A 10,578-nucleotide genomic window follows, 5' to 3' on the forward strand; every position below is an offset into this window, starting at 1 on the left:
CAAAGGATTTGTCTTAAGGGGGGAATAACATACACATTCAATTGGGTGTGGAAATCTCTCTTACCCTACAGGAAAACGGGGGGGGGAAGGGAGAAGAGAGCAGTGGGATGATAGAGAGGAGGGCAGATTGGGAAAGGGGGTAATCAGAAGCAAATGCTTCTGAGGAGGGACAGGGTCAAAAGAAAGAATAAAATAATTGGGGAGGCAGGATAGGATTAAGGGAAATAGAGTTAATTTTTCACAACATGTCTACTATGGAAGTGTTTTGCATAACTGGGCATGTATAACCTATTTTGAATTCCTTGCCTTTTTAGTGAGGGTGGGTGGGCAGGGAGGAAGGGAGAAAATTTGGAACCCAGAGTTTTAAAAACACATGTTTAAAAAAATGTTTTCACGTGCAACTGGGAAACAAGAAATACAGGAAATGGGGTACAGAAGTCTATCCTGCACTACAGGAAAATAGAAGGGGAAGAGGATAAGAGAAGGCTGGGGGAGAGAAAGAAGAGAGGGCAGACTAAGTGAAGGGGTATTCAGAATGCATGCCATCTTTGGGTGGGGGTAGTGGTGAGGTGGGGTGAAATTTGGAACTCAAAATCTTGTGGAAGTAAATGTTGAAAACTAAAAATAAATAAATTTATATCAAACACACACACACACACACACACACACAAGAATGTATATGTATCCCTTTCTGACCTGGTCCTGTGCAGGATGGCTCCCACAAAGAAAGGTGGAAAGAAAAAGAAGGGGCGTTCTGCCATCAATGAGGTGTTGACCAGAGAATATACCATCAACATTTACAAGAAGATTCATTGAATAGGTTTCAAAAAGTGAGCTCCTTGGGCTGTAAAGGAAATCCAGAAATTTTCCATGATAGAAATGGGAACTCCAGATGTACACATTGACACCAGACTCGACAAAGCAGTTTGGGCCAAAGGAATAAGGAATGTCCCATACCGTATCAGAGTGTATTTGTCTAGGAAACTCAATGAGGATGAAGATTCACCAAACAAGCTGTATACACCGGTTACTTATGTGCCTGTCACCACTTTCAAAAGTTTACAGACAGTCAATGTGGATGAAAACTAAATTGAACTTTATTTAAATGAAGTTATAAAATCTCAAAAACAAAAAAAAAAAAGAATGTATATGTAGAAACTATACCAGATTGTACTGTCTTGGGGAAAGGGGAGGGGGGGAGGTGGAGAAAAGTTAAAAATAAAAAGCTTATGGAAGTGAATGTTGAAAACTAAAAATAAATTAATTAAAAATTATGCTTGTACACTCCATTAAAGATTTATATTGAGACTAAGTCTCCCTATCTTTTTTTAATCTGGAAGTACATAAGCTACTCATGGGACCAGATCTACCATTGATACTCATTGGAGCTTTGACCTATTCCATTTCCAGACTGAGCCATTGTGTTCCAACTTAGTGAACTTGGTATCCACCTACTCATACGGGCTCACCATAATGGTGCCTTACTCATTGAGACACCTGACTGCTTTACTCCACTGAAAAATAGAACTCCTGAGCTCAAGTTTATAGAGCAAACTTTGGCTGCTCTAGTAAAAGTGATTGTGTACACATATCACCAAGCCTGTTACACTTCATTTCTCAGTAGAAGATGGAGATAAATTAATTATCAGGAACTACTGTTCATACAGCTAGAAATCTGAATTGTTATCTTGAATTTGTAGCATTGACAACAGCCTAATGTATCTTACTGCTGAATGTCCTGCATGTGTAACATTTTTTCTCAGAAAATGGAAAATGTCACCTTTCACCCCAAACCCACCTCATTATCTAACATTCTTTTACCTATCAAGGATGCTATCCTGTTTCAAGTTTCCCAGGTTTTAATCTTCAAGATTTTCTTACGTTAATCACTTCATTTTACAGGTGAAGAAACTGAGTGTGAATATAATCTATTATTTGTAGAATTGATATCACCCAATGAAGTTTCAGCAAATGTTTTATTATAGGAAATGAAAGAGAATTTTTGAGAGGTTTTGAGACCTAAATTCCCCCCCTTATCAGTTTCCCCCTCCCCAAGATGGCACATAATTTGATAAAGACTTTACATATATATATATGCATATTAAACATATTTTCACATTAGTCATGTTGTAAAGATGAATTAGAACCAATGGAAGGAAACATGAGAAAGAAGAAATAAAACAAAACAAGAAAAAAAAATAGATCAAATAGTGTGCTTCAATACGTATTAACAGTCCAGAGTTCTTTTTCTGGATGTGTATAACATTTTTCATCATGATTTTTTGGAATTGTCTTAGATGCTTACATTGCTCAAAAGAGCTAAGTCTACCAAAATTAGTTATCACACAATGTTGCTGTTGTTGTGTACAAAATGTTCTTGCTCTGCTCACCTTACTTACGATCAGTTCATGTAAGTCTCTCCAGGTTTTTCTGAAGTCCACCCGCTAATCATTTCTTATGGAACAATAATATTTCATTACATTCTTATACTACAACTTGTTTAATCATTCACCAATTGATGGGCATCCCCTTAATTTCCAATTCTTAGGCAATATCAAAAAGGAATGCTATAAATATTTCTATATGTATGGATCCTTTGCCCATTTTTATGATCTCTTTGGGATACAGACCTGGTAATGCTATTGCTGGATCAAGGGGATGAAGAGTTTGAATACTCTCTGAGCATAGTTCCAAATTGCTCCCCAGAATGGTTGGATCAGTTCACAACTCCATGTACAATGCTTTAGTGTTCCGATTTTCCCACATCTTCTCCAACTATTTATTATTTTCCTGTTTTGTCATGTTAGCCAATCTGATAGGTGAGATGTGTGGTACCTCAGAGTTCTTTTAACTTGCATTTCTCTAATTAATAATGATTCAGAGGATTTTTTTCATATTACTGTAGATAGTTCAATATCTTCCTCTAAATACTGCCTGCTTATATCCTATGACCATTTATTATTTGGGGAGTGACTTGCATTCTTACAAATTCAACTCGGTTCTCTACATATTTGAGAAATGAGGCCTTTGTAAGAGAGATTGTGGTAAAAATTGTTTCCCAGATTTCTATTTCCCTTCTAATCTTGGTTTCTTTGGCTTTCTTAGTGTAATTTTTTTTCAATTTAAAGTAATTAAAATTATCCATTTTGCATTTCATAATGTTCTCTATCTCTTGTTTGTTCATAAATTCTTCTATTCTCCATAAATCTGACAGGTCAACTATTACTTGCTCTCCTAATTTGCTTATGGTATCACTCTTTATGTCTAAATCATGTACCCATTTTGACCTTATCTTGACGTCTGGTGTAAGATGTTGGTATATGCCTAGTATCTGCCATATTATTTTCCAGTGTTCCCAGCAGTTTTTCTCAAGCAATGAGTTCTTATCCCAGAAGCTGGAGTCTTTGGTTTATCAAACAGTAGCTTACTATAGTCATTGATTACTATGTCTTGTGTACCTAAACTATTTTACTGATCTACCACTCTATTTCCTAGACAGTACCAAATAGTTTTGATGACTGCTGCTTTGTAATACCATTAGAGATTTGGTATGCCTAAGTTACCTTATTTTGGATTTCTTTTCATTAACTTCCTTGATTTTCTGGAATTTTTTTTCTGCCAGATGAATTTTATTAGACTTTCTAGCTCTATAAAATAATTTTTTGGTAGTTTGACTGGTTTGGCCTGAATAAGTAAATTAATTTTGGTAGAATTGTCATTTTTATTATAGTAGCTCAATCTACCCATGAGCAACTGATATTTTAATGAGTATTTATGCCTGACTTTATTTGTTTGAAAAATGTTTTGTAACTGTGTTCATATATAGTTCCTGGGTTTGTCTTGGCAGGTTGACTCCCCAATATTTTATCATGGATACAGTAAGTTTAAATGAATTTCTTTTTCTATCTCTTGCTGTTGGGCTTTGTTAGTAAAATATAGAAGTTTCCATGATTTATGTGCCTTTATTTTATATCCTGCAACTTTGTTAAAGTTGTTTATTATTTCAAGTAGTTTTTTTTTACTTGATTCTCTAGGATTCTCTAAGTATACCATCACATAATCTGCAAAGAGTGATAGCATTTTTTTGCCTATTCTAATTCCTTTAATTTCTTTTTCTTCTCTTATTGCTAAAGCTAAGATTTCTAGTACAATATTGAATAACAGTGGTGATAATGGGCATCCTTGTTTCACCGCTGTTCTCATTGGAAATGCTTCTAGCTTATCATGGGGACTCTCTTAAAATGAGAACTAGTATGCTCATAAAACCAAGAGCAATAATTACTGGGATTTTGAATAGTCATCATGGGAGTGAACTAGAAGCCTTCTAAATAAGATCAGAGGGCAAAGCAAAGATATCCATCATCACCATTGCTATTCAATATTGTAGTAGAAATGCCAGTTATAGCATTAAGACAAAAATAAATTGAAGCAATAGAATTAAGCAATAAGGAAACAAAACTATTACTCTTCCCAGATCATATGATATATTCAGGTACTTTAGAGAATCAACTAAAAAGCTAGTTGAAACAATTAATAATGTTAGCAAAATTTTAGGATATAAAATAAAATCACATAAGTCATTAGCTTTTCTACATATTACCAACCAGGTCTAGTAGAAATATCTAGGTAATCAGATTGGCCAACATGACAAAACAGGAAAATGATAAATGTTGGAGAGGATGTGGGAAAATTGGAACAATAATACATTGTTGGTGGAGTTGTGAAATGATCCAACCATTTTGGAGAACAATTTGGAACTATGCCCAACGGGCTACAAAAATGTGCATACCCTTTGATCCAGCAATAGCACTTCTAGGGCTATATCCCAAAGAGATCAAACAATTGGGCAAAGGACCCACGTGTACAAAAATATTCATAGCAGCTCTTTTTGTGGTGGCATAGAATTGGAAATTGAGAGGATGCCTATCAATTGGGGAATGGCTGAGCAAGTTGTGGTAAATGAATGTAATGGAATACTATTGTGCTACAGGAAATGAAGAACAGGCTTACTTCAGAAAAACCTGGAAAGACTTATGTGATCTGATGCTGAGTGAAGTGAGCAGATCCAAGAAGACTTTGTACACAATAACAGCCACATTATGCAATGACTAAGATTGTTAAACTGAACCCTTCTCAGAATTACCAGGATCTAAGACATCTCCAGAGGCCTCAGGATGGAAAATGCTGTCCACATCCAAAGAAAGAACTGTGGAAGTTGAATCGCTATCACTTATTTTTACCTTCTGTTGAGTTTTGTTTCATCTTTCTGATGGTTCCTCCTATTGGTTTTAATTTGTACTTACAACTTCACTAATGTGAAAATATCTTTAATGGGTATGTAAATGTAAAGCCTATATCAGATTGTGTGCCATCTTGGGGAAGGTGGGGGGAAGAAAAGGGAGAAAAATTTTCAACCCAAAAGCATATGGAAAAAATATAAAAGAAAAAAAAAAGAAAAAAGAGCTAGGTAGAGAAATTCCATTTAAAATAATTGTAGACAACATAAATTACTTGGGTGTCTACCTGCCCACTGACAAACTCTCAGACTATATGAACAAAATTACAGAAAATTTTCCACATAAAAAAAATGTAAATGAACAGGTCAGGTCAATATATTAAAAAAAGGAAAATTCTTCCTAAGTTTATTTATTCACTTTCATACAAATCAAAATACCAGTGAATTATTTTATATAACTAGAAGAAATAATAAGAAATTCATCTGGAAGAAAAAATGGTGAAAGCTATCAAGGAGATCAATTAAAACTGTGAAGGAAGGCAGCCTAACACTACCAGATTTTAAACTATATTACAAAATTGTTATTATCAAAGCAATCTCTCTAAAAAAAAGTAGAGTGGTGGATCAGTGGAATAGATTAAGTACACAATTTGCAGTACTAAGTAACTATGTTAACCTACTGTTTGATAAAATCAAAAATCATATTTTGGGGATAATAACTCACAATTTGAGAAAAATTTCTGGGAAACCTAAAAAAGCATTTTGTGGAAAGTAGGTATGGAACAACACCGTATACTAGAATAAGATCAAATAGACATATGATTTAGACATAAAGGGAATACAGTAGAATAAGGGAACATAGAAAAATATACCTATCAGATGTAAGGATAAAAAAAAGGCTTATCATGAAGCTAAAGACAGAGGGGATCACAAGATAAAATTATTTATTTTGATTTCGTGAAAAAATATTTTATACAAAAAAAAGATTAATGAAGTCAAAATTAAAAGGAAAAGAGAGAATGGGCTGGGAATTATAGCAATTTCTCTAATAAAGGTCTAATTTCCCAACTGTATAAGATACTGAAAGAATTTTTTAAAAAATCTACAGTTGTTAAATGGTCAAAAGATAGGGACAAGCAGTCTTCTGTGAAGAAATATAAAAATATCAAAAGTTATATTATTTTTTTTCTAAAACACTATTGATTAGTGAAATGCAAGATGTACTCTGAGATACCACCTATAAAATTTGCAAATATGACAAAAGGAAAATGACAAATGTTGGAAAGGATGTAGACTAATTTGGACACCAATGCATGGTTGGTCAAGTTATGAACTGGTGTAATAATTCTGGAGAACAATTTGGAACTCTGCCTAAAGAGTTATAGAACTATAGCTTTACTAAATGAGAGAAATGATTTTTTTCTCTTATTTTAATAACCAATTAATATAAGAGGATTCATGTTTTTTTTTCCCCTTCCATGTCCTCATTCAAAGTCCAATCCTCAACTTTGGGAAAGACCCTACCCACTGGGACATAAGTGGCTTGGATGGAGGTACCTCCCTTCATCTATATTACTGAGGTGCTTTTGGTAGAGATAAGTAAGAGTGACATAATCAAATTCATGTCCTCCAGACCCTCATTAAAATAATCCCACCTCATTATAATATTCATTCTTTAAGTATTTGCTAACCAATCAGATTTTATTTCCACCTTTCAGGAACATCCACTTTTCCTAGGGAATATAAGCAGGTCTCAAAATTTATCTTTGGTTCCTAAGAGATCCAATGATCTCACATATTAATTGTTAGCTAGCCAGAATTAATAAATTAATATTATTATACAGAAATTGTATTTCTTGGACTTCCAATTAATCACACAAGCAATATCATTGCTATGTATATATCCCAAAGAGATAAAAGAAAATGAATAAGGATGTATTTGTACAAAAATATTTATAGCAGCTTTTCTGTGGTGGCAAAGAATTGGAAATGGAGGGGATGCCCATCAAGTGGGGTATGGCTGAATAAATTGTATTATATGACTGTGATGGAATGTACTATGAGCAATGACGAGCAGAATGGTTTCTGAAAAACCTTGGAAGACTAATATGAACTGAAGAATAGTGAAGTAAACACAACCAGGAGAAGACCGTACATAGTAACAGAAATATTACAAATATCATCAACTGTGAAAGACTTTGTTACTGTCATCAAGACAATGACCTAAGAGTATTCCAAGTGACTAATGTTGAAAAAAAATCTGCCTCCATAACAGGAACTCATGAATTCAATACAGATTCAAGCTTTCATTTAATTTTTTTCTTATTCATTTCTGTTTTCTTTTGCTAAATGACTAACATGGAAATATGTTTTGCATGATTTTGCATGTATAAGTACCAGCATGGTGTTTGCTTTCTTAATGGTTTAGGGAAAGTCAGGAAGGAGAGGCAGAATTTGAAACTCAAAAATTTAAAAACAAATTTTAAAAATGTTTACATGTAATTGGGAGATATTTAATCAAATAAAGAAAATCATTTTAAACAGAGAGTTACAGTTTTCACCTGAAAGACATTATAATCTAATGGGAGGAGAAAAAACTCAAAAGGATTAGGAAAATGAAAGGGTATGGGAGACTAGCAGATACCTGGCATGGGGGCATTTTGTTCTGTGTTGTTGAAAACCAGACAGAGAACAAGATGCAAAGCATAGTGCAGTCCAGTTTCTATACACTACTGAAGGGCTTTAGTACTCCACTCTCTAGCTCTGTAATCACCAGAGGGAGGAGGCTCAGGAAGGAAATGTTAATCAGGATTTAAACTAGAGGCATGGTAATGAGATTACAGGTGACAAGATTAACCAGAGAGGGACATTTTATCCCTTAGAGTTGAAACCAGTCAGAAAGAAAAGATGTAGAGTGGAATTAAATTATGGAACATAAGGGAAAATAATGATGTGTTCTGGTAGCATTCATATAGAGTAATAGATATCACCCTCCAACAAAGCATTCAATTAAAAAGTATACTAACATATTTCATATCCCATCAAGTAAAAATTAATTTGTGATGTTGGGCTATAGCTCTCTTGTTCTCAGTTTCTTCATTTGTAAAATGAAATGATGGACTAGATGATCTCTGTACAATTAACAAGTAAAATTATTTTTTCTTCATATTTCTGAAGGTAACCTAAAGGAATAATTTTAAGTAATTATTTTCAGGTACCACAGATGATTCAGGGGTACCTCCCTAAAAATCACACCCTGAGGAGGACCTGTTTAAAAGACCCATGTGCAAATTAAGTCTTGAGCTGACAACAATGAAATTAGAATTACATAAAACCCTTTCATCTTTGCTCCAGCTTTCTACCTTCATTTGATATGGATGGCCAGTGGAATTCTGGTTCTCCTATTTTATTTTTGTAAACTAATAGGGGAAAAAGAAAATTTTAAAAAATCAATGGTTCACACATCATAAATTTAGATTTTGAAGGGATGATGGAGAATATCTATCTTGCTTCCTCATTTTAAACATGAAAAAACTGCAAGATAGCAAAATTAAATGATTATTAAAGGTCACTCAGTAAACACCAAAGATAGGTTCTTTTAACCCAAGTCCTCCACCCACAGAGACATTGTTCTTTTGGCTGTACATGGTACCCTCTGGTTTAGAGGTGCAACATGGAATGGTCAAGTTCAAAGTCCTTATGCAATGTACACCAAAGTTAAAAAAAAATCATCAACTTTGTCCCAAAGGCCAAAGGCAAGCGACAATGTGATTTAATTATTACATACTGCTATGCAACTTAAAGGTGATAAACAGCCAAAATCTGAAGGTACAAATTGTATTTTAAGTCAGCATATGTTTGAAAGTGCAAAACTTTGTGGATATATAACATTAATGCTTTCTAAATGGATTATAGAAATTTATACCTGTAGAATGTTGGTTTAAATCCCCAGTTACTGGCAGATATCTGACCATTAGCTCATGCTTTAAGATTATGTGTTCTAAATTTAGCAAATGTTGATTCCCGTTTTCAGAAGGTTTAGTAATTTCTGAATGATTAGCCTTCACTTTCCCTTTCCTCAATCATAATACTTAAATCTGGAACTATCTACATAAATAATATCTAATTCAATTTCTTCCTCCATTAATGAGGAATATGCACACTAAAGGTGCATCCTTTTGCAGAGACTAAAAGATGGATAATTCAGAACTTTTGTAAGTATATTCTGTTTCAGGCCACTACCTTTTGAGTTCTTCATTTGTCCATTCAGTTCAACAATTGAATAGGAGACTTTTGGTCACAACTAATACCAATATCTGAATCACAATGAGCATTCACTAAGCCACCAAAGTTTCTATATGGTTTGATTATGAACAAGAAAAGGTTGGATTATAAGCAGGAAGGGACTACATGTGAATACCTTAAAAACTCTCCCCCAATGGCCAGTGGTATTTACACACACACACACACACACACACACACACACACACACACCACACATCTTCCATATACTGTAAAGCAGAATCCTTCTATAATTACATAAGTTCTTAAAGATAAAACATTTCAACACAAATTTTCACCAAGTCCGTGTCATGACAGGCTAAGAAACTGATCTAAAAAATGAAGATTAAAATGAACTTAAGGGTCTTAGGAACTCACCTGATTTGAAACCCAATGAAATTCTATGATATCTAACTAAAGTTATACTGGGAAAAAATGAACTGTTCTTCAAAGGTATATTTAATATCTGATGTGGTAAAAGTTTAGTGTCATGATAAATAATTAAAGAATATATGTGAAAATCTTATGAGGTTGATATTAAAATCATGTAAAATTAATGATGACAAAAAATAAGACATTATGTAATAAAAATGCCTTAAACATGTAATGCAAGTGAAACTAATGATAGATAATTTAATTATTTTACTCTGTTCCAACTAATTTTTACTCTATCATAGTAAATAAGTCAAGATTTGAGTCAAATTCAACCACAAATGTAGGGTTATTTTCTCATAAATACTGTAATTAAGTTCATGTATTCCCACAGACCATATTTCACATCCCATCCAGTTTTCTTTCCCAACTCTCTTCTCACCATCCAGGATGTGGAACTGCTATCAATTAAATATTTCCCTTGCTTTTGAAAAGAAAATATTAATCTACTCCCCAATGGTATTATTTAGTAATCATTGGATTTCCCAGACTAAAGCATCCTTCTTTAGGAAACCCCATATACCTTTTATCCTCTAATTAGAATGGAAGCCCATTTTGGAAAACTCACGCAGGCAAGTGCTCACATGGAGGTTAGAAGTGATACAAGGACACTCTCAAGATCTCTCTGA

The 10,578-nt window shown here is 33.8% G+C and overlaps 1 pseudogene; it reads left to right on the forward strand.

Moving 5' to 3' along the window:
• The first annotated feature begins 711 nt into the window (after positions 1-711).
• Positions 712-1,131, forward strand: LOC110201140 (large ribosomal subunit protein eL31 pseudogene; annotated as a pseudogene).
• Positions 1,132-10,578: the final 9,447 nt, after the last annotated feature.

Source organism: Phascolarctos cinereus, unplaced genomic scaffold (assembly GCF_003287225.1).
Source record: "Phascolarctos cinereus isolate Bilbo 61053 unplaced genomic scaffold, phaCin_HiC Scaffold_9;HRSCAF=440, whole genome shotgun sequence".
Classification (NCBI taxonomy): Eukaryota; Metazoa; Chordata; class Mammalia; order Diprotodontia; family Phascolarctidae; genus Phascolarctos; species Phascolarctos cinereus.